Here is an 8,235-nt window from a genome sequence, read left to right on the forward strand (position 1 = left end):
GTGAAGTGGACTTCAGACGAATTGGATACCTACCGTTGAGATATTTACCACTATTCTCTGATATAAATTATGTACAGTATATAGATTTATATTACATTGCAAAAAGATGAATGGGTCGAACTCGAAATATATCGAAAGTCGTAACGCCTTTTTCCGATTCCTGATGGGCTTCTCATTTTGGTTTGAACGTAGACACAGTAAGCGGGAACTTTGAAAATCGATATTGTACAAAATTATCAATTATCCAAGTAATTATTTGATAAAAACATAATAATTCGATCGTTGTACATCTTTTTGATGTTTTTATTGTCGTTTATCCTGTTTCGAAGTCGAAAATCAAACGGACCTTTCTCTCCATCTCCAAACGTTAGAAAAAGAGGTCCGTTCAAATTTTGACTTTGTACATGGTATTGAGCTGACTATACTGCCCTCAGAATTGGAATAGGACATATAAATAGAGGGTTAATCTAGAAAGTCTACCTGTATATTTATTTTTACAAAATTGTCAATTAGCCAAGTAATTATTTAATAAAAACATAATAATTTGGCCATGATTTCTATTGGTCTATCATTTTAACGCGCTCTTTTTATTTGTTACCTCAGATCTAATAACTAATTACTAATAATAACAGCATCGCCATTTCTTAATTTATTTTCTTTTATTAAAATTGATATTAGATGTACTCGCATAGTTTATCGTCCTTAATACATGTACTTGAAGTTACGAACGTTCATATGAACGAAATTAGAGTTTTTCCCCCGAATTTTGTTTTGCTTAAATCATGTAGGATCACAAAAAATGAGATTCCATTGAAAGAAGTTTTCGAAATTTTTATTTTTGGGGGGTTTAACTACCCTTACAAATCACCAATTATTTAAAGATGCTAAGTACAATTTTGATGGTCGATATTTGAAAATATAAAGACGTCAAAAATCCTCTTTTTTATCTGACTAATTATAGAGTGGGTCAGAATGTTTGGCAAGACCCCTAAAAACCACCCCTACTACATAAACACCTAAAATGTTAAAAAAGACAAGTTTGATTGTCGATATATGAAAATAAGAAAACATCTAAAATTCTCTTTTTTTATCTCACTAAATATAGAGTGGGTGGGAAAGTTCGGCAAGACCCCTGAAAACCAACCCTACTTTATCACCACCTAAAATGTTCAAAACGACAAGTTTGATTGTCGATATTTGAAAAAACAAAAACGTCAAAAATTGTCTTTTTTTATCTCCCTGATTAGGGATCGTCCATAAATTACGTAACGCGTTTTTTTTTGTTTGAATAAAGACGAGCATGAAATTGATGTGAAGTTGAAAAAGACACAACGATATAAACAAAAGAAAAAAGTGTTACGTAATATATGGACGATCCCTTATAGACTAAGTGAGAAAGTTCGGCAAGAACCCTAAAAACCACCCTTAATATATCCGCACCTAAAATGTTAAAAATGACAAGTTTGATTGTCGATATTTGAAAATATAAAAACGTCAAAAATTCAATTTTTCTATCTCACTAATTATAGAGTGGGTGAGAATGTTCGGAAAGACCCCTAAAAACCACCCCTACTATATCATTACCTAAAATTTTTAAAATGACAAGTTTGATTGTCGATATTTGAAAATGTAAAAAGGTCAAAAATTCTCTTTTTTATCTCAATCATTATAGATTAGGTAAGAAAGTTCGGCCAGACCCCTAAAAACTAGGGATGGTTTTTAGGGTTCTAGGCGAACTTTTTCACCTACTCCATAAGTAGTGATATAAAAAAGAGAATTTTTATCTTATCATGATACCCAATGATGTTACAATTATTTTATACTAAAGCAATTTATGTTTTATTCAAATAGAACTTTTCTAATGTTGCTATAACCATTGTTATTATGAGAAATTTTATTACAAACTTAGCATTTAGACCAGAACATGAAAACTATATATCTTAACTCAATTTGTCCGTTTTTGTCCGTTAACTTTAAGCTCTGACAAATTTCTTAATTATGCTGGAAAAGATCTGAAAATGTATTGGCGGTTATATTCAAGTATGCTTTTTCAAAATAAGACCCGAAAATTTATAAAAAACCACACCTTCCTACACTATTTTTCAATTTAAAAAAAAACATAATTTTTTAAGGTGATTTTTTAAGATGATTTTTTGTTTAAGATAACATATTAATGAAAAATCGCTGCTTTACGGATTGTTCTGAAAAAAGTTGTTTTAGCTTTGAGAACAAGTAAAAAAAGGAGAAAACATATAATAAATAATAGAAAACGTATTCTCTTTTTTATCTAAGATTAAATTCCGTTGCCACCCCAGAACATAGCGTAAAAGAGTGAAAATCGGCAGCTTTTCAAAAATACTATTTTCAATAACAAAAAATTTCAAATAAATTTAGTTCGGACAATCAATAAAAGTTCAGTTAGGTTGAAATTTTGAAAATCTTTTGAGTTTAATTCACGTAGAATTTTATTTTAATAATTAACAAAGTTGTCCATGCTTAAACTTGACGGACAAAAACGGACAAATTGGGTTAATAAGAGTTAAGGAGGACGAAATATGTAAGCATACCCCATTTAAGACTTAACATTAATAAAGCTCAAAAAGCGCGAATATTGAGGCCATGTAATCGTAAACTACAAAAATTTCTTTTACATTTTTTTGATACACAAATTACCTACCATAAATTAAATGGAAAACAAACAGATATTGTAGAAACAATCCTTAATGTTGTTTTGTCGAACGAAGGAAGGCCTTTTACATCATGTTTTTATATTGATGGACCTGGTGGCTCAGGAAAGACATACATTTATACAACTATATATCATTTGTTAAAAGGCAAGAGAAAAAAATATATATACGATGGAATTTACAGGTAATGCAGCAATATTACTTCTACAAGGAAAGACTGTACATGAAAGTTTCGTTATGCGAGTTCCTTTATTTTTAGTTTCCGTCTCCCGTATACAAACTCAATCTACAAGCAGAAAAAAGAAATGTAATATTTACTTATCAAGAATTGTAAAGGGTTTCTTGTAACCGTAACAGTATAAACTGCTATTAATAAGGGGGTGGAAAGGTCAAAATCACTTAGCATTTCGTAAAAATGTCACAATGATATTAAGGTTAATTCAACGGTTATCCTTCAGTAAAATAAACCTCTATTCCCTCGTATTACATACTGAACATGTAAAATCCACTGAACCGAGATTACAATAGTAAAGCAGTGGACATTACCGAAAGATCGGTACATGCTGCCAATCCGATCGGTTTACTTAACCATAGACTGGTAAAGTGAGATGGCTCATCCCCTAATGGTAAACCGGGGTTCTGCTACCCCCCCCCCCCCAAACTTGTGCCGTGGCACAATGCTTTCTATGTGCAGTGAAACCACTTTAATATAGCGCATTTTCTTCGTTTTTTTTAGTGTAGAAAACAATGGTAATAACAATATTCTCTTAATTTTTCAAAAAACGTTGAATAATTTGGTAAATATGAGAAAAAAACCTGGAAATTCCGCAAAAATGACTTTTTTATAAAAAGTAACGTAGTTTTTCAAGAAATTGACCAATTTCAAAAAATAAAACGGGATTTTAAAGAAAAATAGTCGCGCTTTAAGCCCATATAAGCCACTTTTGCTAGTTTTTCAAAAAACCTAATGGTTGGAACATCCAAAATAGAGGGAATTTGAGAAATCTGACTAGGGGTAAAAATCTTAAAAGTACTAGTAAAATTGATTATTAAAAATTCAGAATTATTATAAATAATGAAAAACTGTCCGTAATATTTAACAATAAGGAAATAATGATAAAAACATGTATTTTTAATCTACAGAGGAGAAATTAGAGCACAGGGCGACCCTGTGCTCCTCACAAATTCCATGATGACACCGTTGACAGAAAGTTTTTGTTTTTCTGTCCGCAACTTGAGGACACAGAACACATCGCGCCTTTTTTTGTCTGTTTGAGCACTTATTAGTGGAGGCGCCTGTTCTTTGAGAATGGCATCGATTGATATACGCAAATCCCGACGAATGCTCGGAATAACGACTCATACTCGTGAGTGTGGTTCAACAAGTTCTTTTATAAGCTGTTTTAAAAAGTCTCGTCGAACCAAATTTTCCTTTGCACTGCAGAAATTGTGCAAGATCATTGAGTTAATTCCTCCTTGATCGAGCATTTCGAGCCAGAAACGCAAGGGCCATCGAAGGGTCTTTCTTGTTGTGCTTAAAACGTCCAAATGAACTCGTTATACTATCCGACTGAAATTTACTATACCTCATTTTTTGCTATTTTTATATTTTTAAAAATCTTCACACTTAGAATTTTTAAATTCATGCTGAAAACATCTATTTAAACTGATTTACCAAAAAAACTGAAATTCACTTACCCACTAAATTCTAGAACGTGAATGGTAAACCGGGGTGCAGCGCAACCCCACACTATATTCACTGCTGCACAAAACTCACACCGAACATTAACGCGTTCGCTATTTGACCCAGGTCGACTAAGAAATAGTTAAAGTGAATTATGGTTAGGGTCCTGGACCAACCTGCACCTGCCCTTAGTCAGGAGCACACTTTAAACTTTGACTGGGGTGTCGTGAAACCCCGGTTTACCAGTCTAGGGTTAACTCGCCCCTAAAGTCGCAACGAAACCTATCCGCGCAGAGCACCGGGTGAATTCACGACACAATCGGCAATGAATGGATTGCATCACCTAAAAAACATTCCTTTTTGACATTTCTGTGAAAGTCGTCACATTACTCCATATTCCCACTTCGCAAGGAAGGGGTTTTATAAAAATAATACAATTTTGGGTGGCACTACTTATTTACAGATCGCGTACACTTGAGAGTTTATTGGAGCAAGACGTGTTTTTATTCCGTGACTGTTTCAGCTGACATATAGATATTATGTGAATGCTACAACTTTTGTTGTGTGCCGCGATGGCATGGTTGCGTATTCAGAAGTCCTTCCCGTGGTCACCACTCTCAGTTATAAATGCATTTTAAAATTATTGTACAGATCGCAACTCGTATACTAGTGTAGTGGTTAAGACCGTTGACTTGCGTGCTTACGCTCATGCGTTCATATCCTCCCATTGCGTGCGAAATTTTAATTGTATTATAAGCATTATAAATTACAAATAACGATTAATTATAAGTATATCCGAAAATATTTATAAGGAATAACCGTGCGCCTATTTATTAATTACACAGGTACACAAAAAAAGTCAAAGTCCACGGAGGCGACCTTTGGGGTTCTATGGTTTTTGGGTCGCTGATTCCGAATCGTTTGTCGGTTTATTCATAACAGATCGCTTTCAAAGTCATTTGAAAATCAAACTAACAAAATAACATAAAAAAAATTTGTAAAAATTTATATATAGGTTTTGAGGGTCGCTGAATACAAATCCAAGGTTGATTTGATCATATATGGTTATCTGAGGTCATTTGAAGGTCGAATTCCGGAAAAGGCTAAAAAAATCAGAAAAAATTCAAATGAAGGTTTTTGAGTTGAAGGTCAAGGTCATTTGAAGGTCAAATCAATGAGGTACTGTTGAAAAAATGTTTAAAAAAATTAATTTAGGATCATCTTTAGTTTTTCGTCTATATAGAAACTGGAAATATTAATTTATCTTCATCAACATTAGCTGCTGTGAATTTCTGGAAAGTAAGGCAGTGTTCTTTCTTATCAATATTAGCTGCTGTAGATTTCTTGAAACAGAAAGCTTTGTACCCATAAGAACGGTATATCTTTAAAAAAGTAGTGGGTTCTTTCTGCCCTAATATGGTAAAAAATACATTTTTTATTAATGTCCACATGTATTTGCGGTTATAATCGATGTATATAATCGATTCTTTTTCACCTGTTGCCTCGACTAGTCGTGTGGCGATGACAACTGCCCCGTAAGGGGGTGTGTAGAATGATTCGCTCATACGCTAGTCGGGGTACCGATGCCAGTGGAAGTGCACTGCCTTACAGGGGGTTGACAGGGTGTGAGGATGATGCCGTAGTGTGTTTGTCGACGAGTTGACATTGTCCTCGTCAAAGAAGAAAAGCCCTTTTACTTAGCCCTGGAGAGGTAAAAGGGTTATCACCTCCAGGACGGCGGACTCATCTGCAATCGGACCAGGATCCCTGTCGAGCAGGTTTATATATAAAAATATGGAAAATTTAAACAAACCTTCAACTTCATCTTCTAAACACGTGTGTCCGAAAGATGTTAACGCATTTTGCTACACTTTTGGAACATTTATTCCGAAGAAAAACGATCGACGATCTTTCAACGAGAATTTTCGGAATATATACAAAGAATGCTTTAATTCAGATGTACTTTCGGGAGATTGGGCTCCTGATAGTATTTGCAATAACTGCCGCAAAATGCTTTCTATTTGGAAAAAAACGAAAGACGATTCTAAATTGATCTTCATTAAAACCCAAGGAATGGAATGAGCCATCCAACGAAGATGATTGTTATTTCTGTAAAACCGACATCCGTGGGTATAATAAAAAAATTTACATAATCTTAAATACGCCCAGGTAGGATCAGTAAAAAAACCGCTGAGAGAACGCAAACGATTGATGAGGTTGATGTTAATAGTATAGAAAATTTATCAATTGAATCTAAAGATGATGATGATGATGACAAAAGCACTAAGGCCGATGATGAAAATCAAGATGAATATGAAAGCGATAGCAGTGAAAGCTCTGATGAAGTTTATAAACCAGGTAGAGTAAGCAATAGAATTGCTGAAAAATTTACACAGTCCGAACTTAATGATCTCATAAGAGATTTGGGACTACCTACAAATGCTGCGGAACAGTTAGCTTCAGTTTTAAAAAGTAAAAATTTATAAGAAAAAGGTACGAAAGTAACGTTTTATAGTAAAAGAAATGAGAGTTTTAAACAGTATTTCGAAGAAAAAGTCTTTGATGAAGAAAAAGTAGTGTACTGTTCAAATGTTAAAGGACTGATGGAAGAACATAAGCAAATACTTATAAAGATGATGATTGGCGACTGTTTATTGACTCATTAAAAAGAAGCTTAAAAGCTGTAATACTTCACAACACAAATCAATATGCCGCAGTACTCGTCGCACACTCTACGACAATGAAAGAATCCTTCACTAGTCTTAAAAAACTTCTAGAGGCTATTGAATACAAAACATATAATTGGCTTATATGTGGTGATTTGAAAGTTTCAGGTATGTTGCTAGGACAGCAGTCTGGATTTACAAAGAATCCGTGTTTCTTGTGCCTTGGGGATAGTAGAGATCGCGAAAAACATTACACGAATCATAAGTGGACTGAAAGGAAATCACTTGAAATAGGAAAAGGAAATATCATTGAATCGGCCCTGGTTGATCCAAAAAAAGTATTGATTCCTCCATTACAGATTAAATTAGGAGCCATGAAGCAATTTTTGAAAGCTTTTTGAAATTTTTGAAAGTTTTATACACTTGGAAAAGATGTTTCAATATAAATCTGATGCCAAGTTGAAAGAAGGGATTTTTGATGGTCCAGAAATAAGGAGACTTTTACAAGGTGATAAATTTCCAACGACAATGACAAAAATTAAAAGGGATGCATGGCTCAGTTTTAAGGAAGTTGTGAAAAACTTTTTAGGAATTAAAAGCAGTGAAAATTATAAAGTTATAGTAGCCGAAATGATTAAGAAGATTGGAAAAATGGGGTGCCTGATGTCATACAAATTGCAGTTCCTGCATAATCACCTGGATCGATTCGCAGAGAATTGTGGCGATTACAGCGAAGAGCAAGGAGAGCGCTTCCATCAAGACATAGATGAAATGGAAAAGCGCTACCAAGGCAGATGGGATGTCCCTATGATGGCTGATTACTGCTGGTCACTGAAAAGAGAGTGTAAAACTACAGGCAAAAAGCGAAAAAAACCGTTACGTTGATCATTTGATAGTAAGAGAGTACGGTATGAGCGGAAAACATGAACACAAGTTGGTACAAAAAAATATGTCTATCGTGATTGTTTATGAGGGATTGTTAATTTTTTGATCTTATTATGAGCTTGTACGTGAATTGATGAAGGTCTATCAAACTCGATATATTGGTTGTTATTTTCATATTTCAATGACCTTGAAAATACTAGATATCGTCTATATTTGATATACCAGGTGTATACATATGAAACCGGTATTTTTTCAAGAAAAAAACACATTTATTTCAAGAGAATGATAACAAATATTTTATTCAAAGTATGCG

The sequence above is a fragment of the Belonocnema kinseyi genome, chromosome 9, assembly GCF_010883055.1.
Source record: "Belonocnema kinseyi isolate 2016_QV_RU_SX_M_011 chromosome 9, B_treatae_v1, whole genome shotgun sequence".
Taxonomy (NCBI): Eukaryota; Metazoa; Arthropoda; class Insecta; order Hymenoptera; family Cynipidae; genus Belonocnema; species Belonocnema kinseyi.